Below are 12,083 nucleotides of genomic sequence, written 5' to 3' on the forward strand. Positions count from 1 at the left end.
ATTTTCAGTTTTTCAAAAAAAAAGGCACTTGATTTTACTCTATGAAGAAATCAATATCAGAAGTACCAATATTAGAAATATCATTTTATTAAATCAGGTAAGACTATAAATGGTAATGCCCATCTTCAAGTTTTGAAACTAATAATTCTATAGAATTAATAGGAGCAAAAACAATCACTTGCTTTTTTCTAATTAAGAATTAACCTTACTAAAATAATATGAATATCAGAGAAAGCATGATTCATTTGATTTAATCTCAGGTTCATAAGTATGGGAATTGGTGACGTGCATTTAGGGCTTACTCTTGAAATTTAGAATTCCAGAGGATTTCTGAATCACCAAAGTTAACGTTTCAGGACTGGCTTTTAGGGTATTGTTGGTTTGCATAACATCTTTTTAAAACCTGATTTCAGTTCACTGGAAAAGAAAGATTGAGTGGTTCTTAGTAAGGGGGTGGTGAATATTAATACAGTTACTTGGATATGCCTTGACATACACAAAGAAAACATGAACAAACCAAATAAATATACCTTTTATTTATGGCTGGGTCCTTACTATTGTTCTGCTTCAGTGACTTTGTGAAAATAAAATCATATCCTTAAAGAAAAAGGGAATTAATCTCAAACGAAATTTCTATTTTAGGTCAGAATAGAAAAGAAAAAGCATGTAGGTAGCTGCTTGTGTGGAGCACCATGTAACCAATGTCATCCTCCTTTTCAACTTGGAAGCGACAGCTCATGCATGATAATTGCAGAAATATCTTATTGAACAGGCCTAACAAGATGAACATATTAGCTAAAGGAGGGTTAGCAAGGTTACTTTAGAATGAACTCATGCAATAATCTCTTAATTTTCTAGCATTCTTTTAATATAGACTTGCTAAGAAGCAGCATCCACCAATCATTAAGAAATTTGAAGTGAACTATAGACAAGCCAAGTTATTATATTTTATAATGCTTTATTTTTATTTTAGTATGAAATATATGAAATATTTCATTACTTACAGTTTGTGAAAAAAATTCTAAAAAGAGCACAGTGCACCTAACATGCAGCCTATGAAACTATAATCTGAGTACCTTTGAAGTCCTCTGTACCTCTCCCTGATCGTATTCATCTCCCTTCCTCCTTCCTGAGGTAATCCTTGTCATAAATTTTATTCATTATTCCTTTGCTTTTTGTTATAATTTTGCCAAATGGGTACATTTTGCAAGCAATATACTCTATAATTTTGTATGTATGTAAATTGTATAAATAGGATCAGACTGTATGCATTCTTCTGCAATCGTTTTTTTGGTTCAACTTTGTGAGATTCATCCACATTGAGATGGATAGCTGTAGGTCTAAACATCATTGCTATATGGTTTTCCATTTCATGAATATACCACAATTTATTTATCAGTTTTGTTCTTGATATAAATTTGGTTGTTTCCAGTGTTTTGTTTTCCAACATCACTGCTATGCACATTCTTCTACATGTCTCATTGTCTACATATGTGGGAGTTTCTCTAAGGTCTATATCTATAGATAAGATTGTTGCATCAAAAGATATATGTATCATTAAGATTACTAGATAGTACTAAATATTATTTATTTCAAAATGGTTGTAATAATTTACTCTCCCACCAAAAGTGTATGAGAGTTCTAGAAGTTTTACATCCTCACAAATCAACAACAATGTCAGATTTACAATCTTTGCCTATCTGGTGAGTGTGAAATGGTATGATTTCAAGATACATTTTCCACATTATTTAATAAGGGTATGCTTTTAGACATAGATTTTTATTGGCAATTACTTTTTCCTATTCTGTGAAATGGCTGTTCATGTCTTTTGCCCTTTTCTCTCTATTGGTTATTTTATCTTTATTTATCAATTTGTACAAATTCTTTATAAATTATGGATAGTGTGCTTTTCAGTTACATGTACTAGACCATCTTCTCCCAGTTTGTGGATTGTCTTTTCACTATCTTTATGGTATCTTTTAAGAAATAGTAGTTCTTACTTTTAAATAGTCAATTTTTACCTTCTTTTTCATTTTGGTTTTAATTTTCTGTAGCTTCTGTAAGAATTTTATTTTTTCCTACCTCACGCTCATAATGTTAACATTTCATATGTTTTCATCTATTCTTTAAAATTTTGCGATGCACTTTTAGTGTATAACCTGCTGGTAATTGTTTGTGAATTCTGTACCTGTACTTCAGCCCCCTATTTAATTAGTAAGTTTTGTGTGTGTGCGTCTGTCTGTGTCCCCTCTTTTTTTCTCCATCAATGTGCCTGAGGTTTCTTAATGTTTCTGGTATATTCAAAAATTTTTTGATTTGTTGATTCCCTTTATTAAATTTTTTATGTTATTAAATTCTGCTCTTACCTTTATCATTTAAATACATTTATTTCATTTGGGTCTATTATGTTGATCTTTTTCTAACATCTTAAGTTGTATACTTAGATAATTAATTTTAGCCTTTCTTCTTTTATATTTATATACTTAACTCTATGTAGTGCTGAAGCTGCATATCCCAAGTTTTGATATATAGCATTTCCTTTGTCAGTCCAAAATATTTTCTGACTTTCATTATTATTTCATCTTTAACCAATTGATTATTTAAGACTTGCTTTCTAATGCTGTATATTTCTAACTTTCATATGTGTATATTTGAAAGAATGTGCATTACAGTTGCGCTAAATATTCCATATGTATTCATTAAGTTAATTTGTTTTTTATCAAATTTTCAAGTTTCTGTAAAATTTTTGTCTTCTTATCTTATTAATTACTGAGAGAGGCATGACAAGTTATCCTATTATGTTTGTGGAGTATTCTATTTCTCCCTGGATTTCTATCAATTTTTGCTTTATACATTTTGAGGTTTTACTATTAACAGCATACAAATGTAGTACTGTTATAGCTTTCTGATGAATTAAATCATTTATTATCATAAAAGCACCTATTTATTTCTACTAATGCTTTTTATCTTAAAGCCTGTCTTGTCAGGCATTTTTTAGCTATACCGACTTTCTTACTGGGGTGATAAGATACTTCTTTATTGTTTTGTAGGAAATCTTTATACGCTGCTTAAATATTAACTCTCTTTCTGACATATTTGGGTAAGTTCTTTAAACTCAAGTTGTACATTGCCTTTTAATTAGGATTATGATATCTTTATAAAATATTAACTTTTTATGAAATAATATCTATGTTTCTTTTTGATTTCTTATACTAGTTGTATGCATATAAAGCATTTCCTAATCCAGAGGTCACATAGATATTTTCCTATAGGCTCTTCCAATGTTTTAAAAGGCATATATATAGGGGCTTGCCAGTTAGCTCACTTGGTATAGCATCATGTTGACAACACCAAGATCAAGGGTTAAGATCTCTCTACCAGCCAGCTGCCAAAATAAATAAATAATTAAAGGCATACATAAAAACTCTTTTGTTAAACAATCATAACATTCATATAGAACAACAAAAGACCCAGAATAGCCAAAGCAATCCTAAGCAAAAAAAATAAAACTGGAGACATTACACTACCTAACTTCAAATTATACTACAAAGCTATAGTAACCAAAACAACATGGTACTGTTATAAAAACAGAAACTCGGGCCAATGGAACAGAATAGAGGACCCAGAAATTAATGAACATGCTAATAATATTGATTTGATCATCACATACTGTACACAAATACTGAGAGTCAACTCTGTACCCCATAAATATGTATACATAAAAATAATTTTAAAAGAAAAACCAAAGAAAATAACTCTTTTGTTTATTTTGTAATAAGCAGTCATTATCTAAGTATTTTTAACTCAGTGAACACATTGTCTCTATTATGCATTGTTATATCATTCTTTTGCCACTGATTTATCATTTTAAAGTTTTATTTTGAAATAATGTTATATTTACAAAACCTTTTGCAGAAACCACACACAGAGTTCCTGTAAACCTATTCCCTAGCTTTTTCAAATACTAAGATCTTACATAAGTATAGTATAATCAACAAAGGCAGAAAATTATCATTGATAGCTGGCTTTCATTACTGACAATATATTTACTGATTTGCTCAGTCCTATTAAACTCATTGTTCCAGAATTGCTAATAACATACCTTCATGAAAAACAAATTTGTAAACTAGCATATAATATTTGTTTGTAGTTCTTTTGTTTTCTAACTCTGCTTAGATTAGTTCCTCCCCCCCCCCCCCCCCCCGCCCAACACACACCTTCCTCAGTGTGATTATGTTATTTGTTTGTAATGAAATTAGGCTCACTTGTTACCATTTGCATTCTAATTCCCCTCCATCCTGCATTCTGATTCTATTTATTTATATATTTTTGGTAGCATATAATATTAGAATGGTTCTAAAAGTCAGAACTATTTTTAAAAATACCCAAAGAAGCCTCATCACTTTCATCACTGTTCCCATTGCCCTGTTCTTTCCACCCATTCCTGCCCATCTCCTGTACCTAACTAATCTCATTAGTTTCTTGTCCATTCTTCCTGTTTTTGTTTTTGCAAAACAAAACAAACACTTGTAAATTTTTTATAGCCCCTTCTTTTATACATGAAAGTTAGTGTACAATAGACATATACTCTTTGACCTTTCCTTTTTTCACTTAATAAAGACTGGAAATCATCCGATATCAGTTTATAGATCTCTTCCTCATTCTTTCTTAAACTTGCATGATACTTCAGTTTGTGGATATATCATGGTTTATTTGACCACTCTCCTATATATGAACATTTAGTTTCTTTCTCATATTTTGCAGTTACAAACAATGCTGCAGTATGTAATTTGTGCATATCTATTTTCATATTGCCAAAAGTGTATCTTCACAGTAAATTCTAGAATTGGAATTACTGGGTCAAAGGTAAGTGCATATGTAGTCTTGTTAATATTGCTAATTGACCTCCAAAAGGCTTGTGTCTATTGACATCTCTGTTATTAATACTGTACAGTGAGAGTGCCTGTTTCTCCACAGCCTCACCAAGAGACTATGCTATCTTACTGTTTAATTTTTACCAATTGTATAGGTGAGAAATATCTTAGTGTTGTTTTATTTTGAATTTTTCTATGAGTGTGTCTTAATATCTTTTCATACATTTCAGAGCTAGTTTTATATATTTTAAGTGACTTCAGTTTATATCCTTTCTCAGTGTGATGATTTCATATTTTATGATTTATGCTTGGCTTTTTAAAAATTTTATGTACTCAAATTTATCAATCCTTTTTTTTATTGTTTCTGGATTTTGAGACATAATTAGAATGACTTCCCCTCTGCCTAGGCCAAAGAATTAATCCATTTTTTGGTAGTACTTGTAGGGTTTCATTTTTTATATTTAGATTCCTTACCAATCTGTTTATTCATGTATATGATGAGAGGTATAAATCTAATTTTATCTTTTTGAAAATTGCTAATAATTTTTTCTAGTGCAATTTATTAAAAAGCCCATATTTTCCCATTGATGTGAGGTGTCACTTTCATTACATACTAAATTTCCAAATGTAGTTTGGTCTACCTCTGGGAATTCTGTTTTCTCCCATTGGTCTATTTGTCTATTAATATGCCACGCCATTTTAATTATAGACACTTTATCATAAGTTTTAATGTCTGGTAAAGCTAATTCACTCACATAGTTTTTTTCAATGATTTCCTGGCTATTCTTGTGTAGTTTTTTTGTTTTTCCATATGAACTTTATTATCAAGTTGAATAACTCCACAGAACAGCTTGTTGGTATTTTGATTGGGTTATGTTATTTTAAAAATTAACTTAGGGAGAAACAAACATTTTTAAAAGGTTGAGCCATCCTATCCAAGAACAAAAAATGTCATTTTGTTTGTTCAACTCTACTTTTGCACCTTTGAGAAATGTTTAAAATTTTATTCATATACATTTTCACATTTCTTATTGTTTATTCCAAAATTTTAATCTGCTTTTTTGCTATCTTAACTGAATATTTTCCTACCATAATTTCTATAACTGATGGTTGTTTGCATATGTTAAATATATTGATTTCTGCACGCTAATTTTATATACTGCTAACAGTGCATTTGTTCATGGTTTGAATTAATTTCATCATTTTGGGGGGTATACTATCATATTATCTGCAAATAGAGTTAGTTTTACTTCCTCCCTACACATTCCTCTGACTGATATTGATTTATGTTATCTATTTGCATTGGCTAATACATTTAGTACAATGTTGAATATAAGCATCTATAGTGAGCATAGTTGCTTCTCTTTCCTAATCTTACTAAAAGTGCCTGTACATTTTCCTCATTAAGATATTGCCTTTAGTAGACACACACACACACACACACACACACACACACACACACACACACGCACACACACACACATTCAGCATGCCTGTGATTTCTGTTATTAACAGCTAAACATTATATAATGCTCGTCACTATCCTAAGTACTATACCTATATGTTAACTCATTTAATCCTCACAATCACCCAGTGAGGTAAGCCTATTTTGTCTACCTTACTGAAGAAGAAACTGAAGCATTGAGAGGTTTAGTAACTTGCCCAAGGTCACACAGCCAATAAGGAACATATCAAGAACTTGAACCTAAGTACTCTGGCTCTAAAATCTGTGCATTATACTATGTGTGGTATATACATTATTTAAATACCCATGTGCATTATACTATGTATAGTCTACATACACATTATTTAAATATAAAATCACTATTCTGTGTATTTGCCACATTCTGATTTATTTTAACTACAAAAACTTTCTCATTTCTATTATATTTTATAATTATTCTACAAAAACACTAATTGAATTGGCTTTGTAAAAATTATTTTTGTCTGTTAGAGCAAGTCTCTTCCTCAATAGCACTCTTTTACAAAGATTACATGAATAGCTTTACTCATTTATTTTTTAGTTATAAAAGTAACACAGGCATATGATGAACAATTTAAACATTATGATATTATATGAAAGGAAAAAAAAAAAGGATCCCACTCAACTTTCACTCTCAACTCAGAAGTCACCATTGTTAGCAGTCTTTGGATTTTGTTACTCTACTTATGAAAAAGTTAGGTTTCTATTAATGTAATAATTTTAATTCCAGAGTGACAAAGTGGATTTTAAATTTACAGTCTCCTTCCAGGAGTGTGAGTGATATTTGAAGCCTTGAAATTATAATATGCTTTCCTTTCTGATAGATATTCCAACAGGCACTTTTTCCCAAAACTAGACAGTTCTACTGAAGATTTGATAATGTGAACAGTGTGGTCTTAATACTATTCGTAGAACACCAAAAAAAAAAAAAAAAAAAAAACACATGTACAACATACATCTCGTAGACTAGCAAATAATTTAGCCAAGGGTAAAATATCTACAAACAACTGTATCTTTGCATTTATTTTGAAGGCAGAGTCAACAGAATTTGCTGAAAGACAATGCGTGGAGTATAAAAGAAAGAAAAACTCCAGAATCACACCAGAATTTTAATCTGACTAACTAGAAAATGAGAATAGCTTTTTTTCCATATGTGAAACACTGCAGAAGGAGCTCATTTTGAGGTATAGATAGGATGTTCATTGTTGATGCTTAACACTGAAAGGCAGATGTCCAAACTGAAATTGGATAAAAGAATCCAAGTTAAAGTTAATGATCTGAGCTGGAGATATACTAAACAGATGAAATTTAAAGTGAGATGTCCGAGGCTGAGTGCAGACAGAGAAAACAAGATGACAAACAACTGAGCTCCACAGTATTCCAATGCCGAGAATTCAAGAAGAGTGACCAGCAAAGGAAACTGAAGTAGCAGCTAGTGAGGCAAAAGGAAAAGCTGTAGAGTGTGTGTATTAGTCCATTTCTGTTGCTTATAACACAACACCTGAAACTGGATAATTTATAAAGAAATGAAATGTATTTCTTACATTTTTGTAAGCTAAGTCCATGGTCCAGGGGACCCATCTGATAAGGGTCTTCCTCTGGGTGGGAATTCTCTACAGGGTCCTGTGATGATCAGGTTATCACATGGTGAGAAAATGGCAAAGAGTAAGAGTGCTAAATTTCTTACTAGCTCTCCTTATAAAGCCATTACTCCATGAATGGACCAATATATTCACGAGGGCACAATCTTCACTATCCAATTGCCTCTCAAAGGACCCACCTTTCAAATATCATAATTGAATTTACCACCCTCTTAGCACTGTTACACTGGGGATCAAGTTTCCAACACATGAAATTTTAGGAGACACATTTGACCCATAGCAATGTGATACGTGGGAAATTGAATTTAAAATTTTTTTGCAATAAGAAAGAGTTATCGAACATGTTAAATCCTTTTGATATGTCAAGCAAGATAAGATCTGAAGATTAATCACCAACTACACCGAGAGTGGCACCCTACTTTTAGTTGTAAAGTGGAGAACCATATTGGAGTCTTCTGCAAGTAGGATGGTAAACGTCATGCAGGGGACATGTGGAAGACCTTTTCTGATTAATTTTGTTTTATTAGTGAAATAAGAAACAAAAACATTCGTGGTCTTAGTTTGCAGCCTCCCCTTAAAACAGACCTTGATAGAAGGATTTGAATACAAGTAGTCTATTTGGGGGATGCAGGAGACAACAATAGAAGAGTGGTCATGGAAAGGAAAGGAAGCCGGTACAGATGCTTCTGTAAACCAGCTACCACAGTGAGCAACTGAAGTTTATTTCCACAGGCGAACTTCAAGAAGCGTGCAAAACACACACCACAGGATTATCCCACCTGATGTGTGAAAGAGCTATAATACTTATTTGCCAATTCCTGAGAGTCATAGGAATGCTGGGGCAGGGGATTATGCAACACTTCTGGTCTCCCTTGGGAAACTTCTTTTTATTGAACATTTTTATGACATTTATTTTTGTTCCCAGTTATTCTTTCATCGTCAGAAGCACCTATATTTCTTAGGTTATTTCACTATTATCTACTTTGCACACATCATATTTTCATGATTCCTGTTGTCTCTATCTGCTGTATTTTGACAGTTTCTCAAGACTATCTTCTTCTATATGTTGTGATCAATTTGGGGGGATATAAATTTTGCCATTTTGCTGCTTGTAATATTGATTTTATTCATACTATTGCCTAAACTAAAATTTCCTTTCAAGTTACAAGGGCCCGACCCAATCAAGTGTAAGTTGAAAAAGTAATTGGTTTATGTCAAATAATATTATCAGCTCTGTATTAGCCCATTTATGTTGCTTATAACAAAATACCTGAAACTGGGTAATTTGTAAAGAAACAGTATTTATTGCTTACAGTTTCAGAAGCTGGGAACACATCTAGTGAGGGCCTTTTCATGGTGGAGACTACAGTGAAGTGGAGTATCGCATGGCAAAATGGTGGGGTAGAGAGAGAGAGCCTAACCCCCTCAGTAGCTTTCTTTTTAAAGTCATCAGAACCACACCCACAACCATCATTAAACCATCAAATTGATTAGTCCATTCACTATGGCATGATCCTCACAATCTAATCACCTCTTTGAGACCCTAATCCTAACACAACAGATTTTCCCACCTTCAATAGTTACAGTGGGGATTAAACTTCAATGAGTTTGGGGGCACATTCAATCCATAGCAGGCTGTCTCTCTCCTGTCCTCCCTCCAATATCCAATCCCTCAGCTTTTCTTTCTTCTCGCTGTTTCTTTCATTCTCTCTTACTACAGATAGGCTTTTGCTAAGCAGCTGGCAACATTGTGCACTGATAGATTCAGTTGAACATCAATCCAGTATTACAAACCCAAAGGCAAAAGAGAATTTTTCACATGGATCTGTATATAATTTTCCAGAACTAACTGCAGAACAACCACTGAATCCAAGGAAATGAGTTATATGATTTTCCTGAATGTAGCAGCTACTGTGGAATTGGGGAACAGTTGTTTTCCAAACAAAGGGGAGATGAAGGTTGTTACCAGGAGAAGGGAGTGATGAAATGTGCTGGACAGAAAAGAAAAAAGAAATTACTACCTTTCATTAAATCTTTGATCATACTTTCCATGACACAATTTGCCACTGTGAGATCACCTATTCTTTCAAGTCATGTCATATTTATTGATTAATTGTAGTCTTAAAATATATAAGTGATATTTAACTGGGATGAGAACCCTACACATCAAAATTATAGTACATTGAGGGCTTCTTAAACTATACACACCCTGATAAATTATACCCACTGTGTCCCTCTGCTACCACACCTATCTTGGCATGAATAACTGTTGTAGAGAATGACTATTAATGACTATTTTTTAAAAAAAATTATATTTCTCAGGTGTGTTGATGTGGCAAAAAGAAACAATTCATAATCATGAAAAGTGAATGTGGAAAGCTCAATGTGAGGATGAGTAACATCATTCTTACTGAGTCAGAAAACAGCATCCAAGCAATAAGAAGAAAGATGTCCAGATTTTTTTTTTTATTGTCGTTGTTGCTAGTACACAACTGAGGAGAAAAGCGAACTCTCTTCCTGCATTTATTGTTTGTTTGTTTTTTCAAATTCTGGGAAGGCACTGGGATGAGGTCTAAATAAGTTATTTCTCCATCTAGCTCCAGAGATTTAAGAAGCATGCTATAGAGTTGGAGGATCTGAAGAAACACCCATGAAAAAAATCAAGTGTCAAATTATATGCATTGGCTCAGTACAGAGGACGGGTATAATCGCTGGGAATAACTTTGACAAAAGCCTAAACATTTCAGGTTAAATTCACAAATAAAAAGTTAAGATTAGTTAAATGCTAAAGTGTAACCTAGGAATTTATTTCTTTAAAACACACTTAAGATGTAGTTTGGAAGACAAAGGTGTGGTAAGCATAGTTGCAAATTCAGCTGCTTTAATAAAGAGGTATGTTTTTAACATGAAGTAAACAATTGAACTTGAGTGATAGAAAATCTTAATTACAATAAAACATGGACTTTGAAAAACTCTCACAGCTATTTAATTGATTTATTTATTCATGTATTTATGGTTTAGGTATTCATTATTTAAATACAGTAAAATTTATTCGTTTGGGGGTACAGATCTATGAGTTGTAACTAATACATGCAATTGTGTAACTATCACAACTTACACAGGACGTTACACAGGACGGTTCTATTACCCTGCCATAAAAACATTCCCTTGAACTCACCCTTTGAAATCAAAATATCCCCACAGTCCCAGATGCTGGCAACTGTATTCCGTCCTTACAATTTTGCTTTTCTCAGAATGTCATGCAAATGGAATCCTATCTTTTGAGTCTGGCTTCTTTCACTTAACATAATGCACCTGGGTTTTATCCATATTGTTGAGTATATCAATAATTTGTTCCTTCGTATTGCTCAGGAGAATTCCAATTATATGAATATGGCACAGTATGTTCCCCAGCTAAGGAATATTTGAGTTGTTTCCAGTTTTTGACGAATATGAATAAAGCTGCTATAAACATTAGCATTCACGATTTTTAGTGAAATCAGGTTTTCATTTCACTCAGGTAAATATTTAGAGTGGGTCTTTTTTTGGTTCATATAGTATGTTTCACATTTTGAGAAACTGCCAAGCTGTTTTCCATAGTGGCAGTTATTATTTAGCATTTCTATCAGCAAAGTATGAGGGTTCCCCTTGTTCCCATCATCCTCAGCTCTTGGCATTGTCAAATTTTTGGATTTTAGTCAATCCAACAGGTAAGTAGTAGTATCTCATTGTGGTTTTAATTTGCAGTTCACTGAACGACTAATGATCTTGAACATCTTTCCATGTGCTTATTTGGCATTAAAATATCTTCTTTTGTAAAAACTGTAGCTACTAGAGGTGGAAAAGGGGAGGAAGTGAAGGAGGGGGGTGAATGAGAAATTGGTTAACGGACACAAAGAATGATTACATATTGTAATGATGAATAAGCTAAATATCCTGATCTGACCATCAAATATTGTGCACTCCTATTGAAAGTCAACTTTGTATCCCACGTGTGTGTGTATATATATATGTGTGTGTGTGTGTGTGTATACATATGTGTGTGTGTGTATATATATATGTGTGTGTGTGTGTGTGTGTGTATACATATGTGTGTGTGTGTATATATATGTGTGTGTGTGTGTG

The sequence above is a fragment of the Cynocephalus volans genome, chromosome X, assembly GCF_027409185.1.
Source record: "Cynocephalus volans isolate mCynVol1 chromosome X, mCynVol1.pri, whole genome shotgun sequence".
In the NCBI taxonomy this organism is placed as follows: domain Eukaryota; kingdom Metazoa; phylum Chordata; class Mammalia; order Dermoptera; family Cynocephalidae; genus Cynocephalus; species Cynocephalus volans.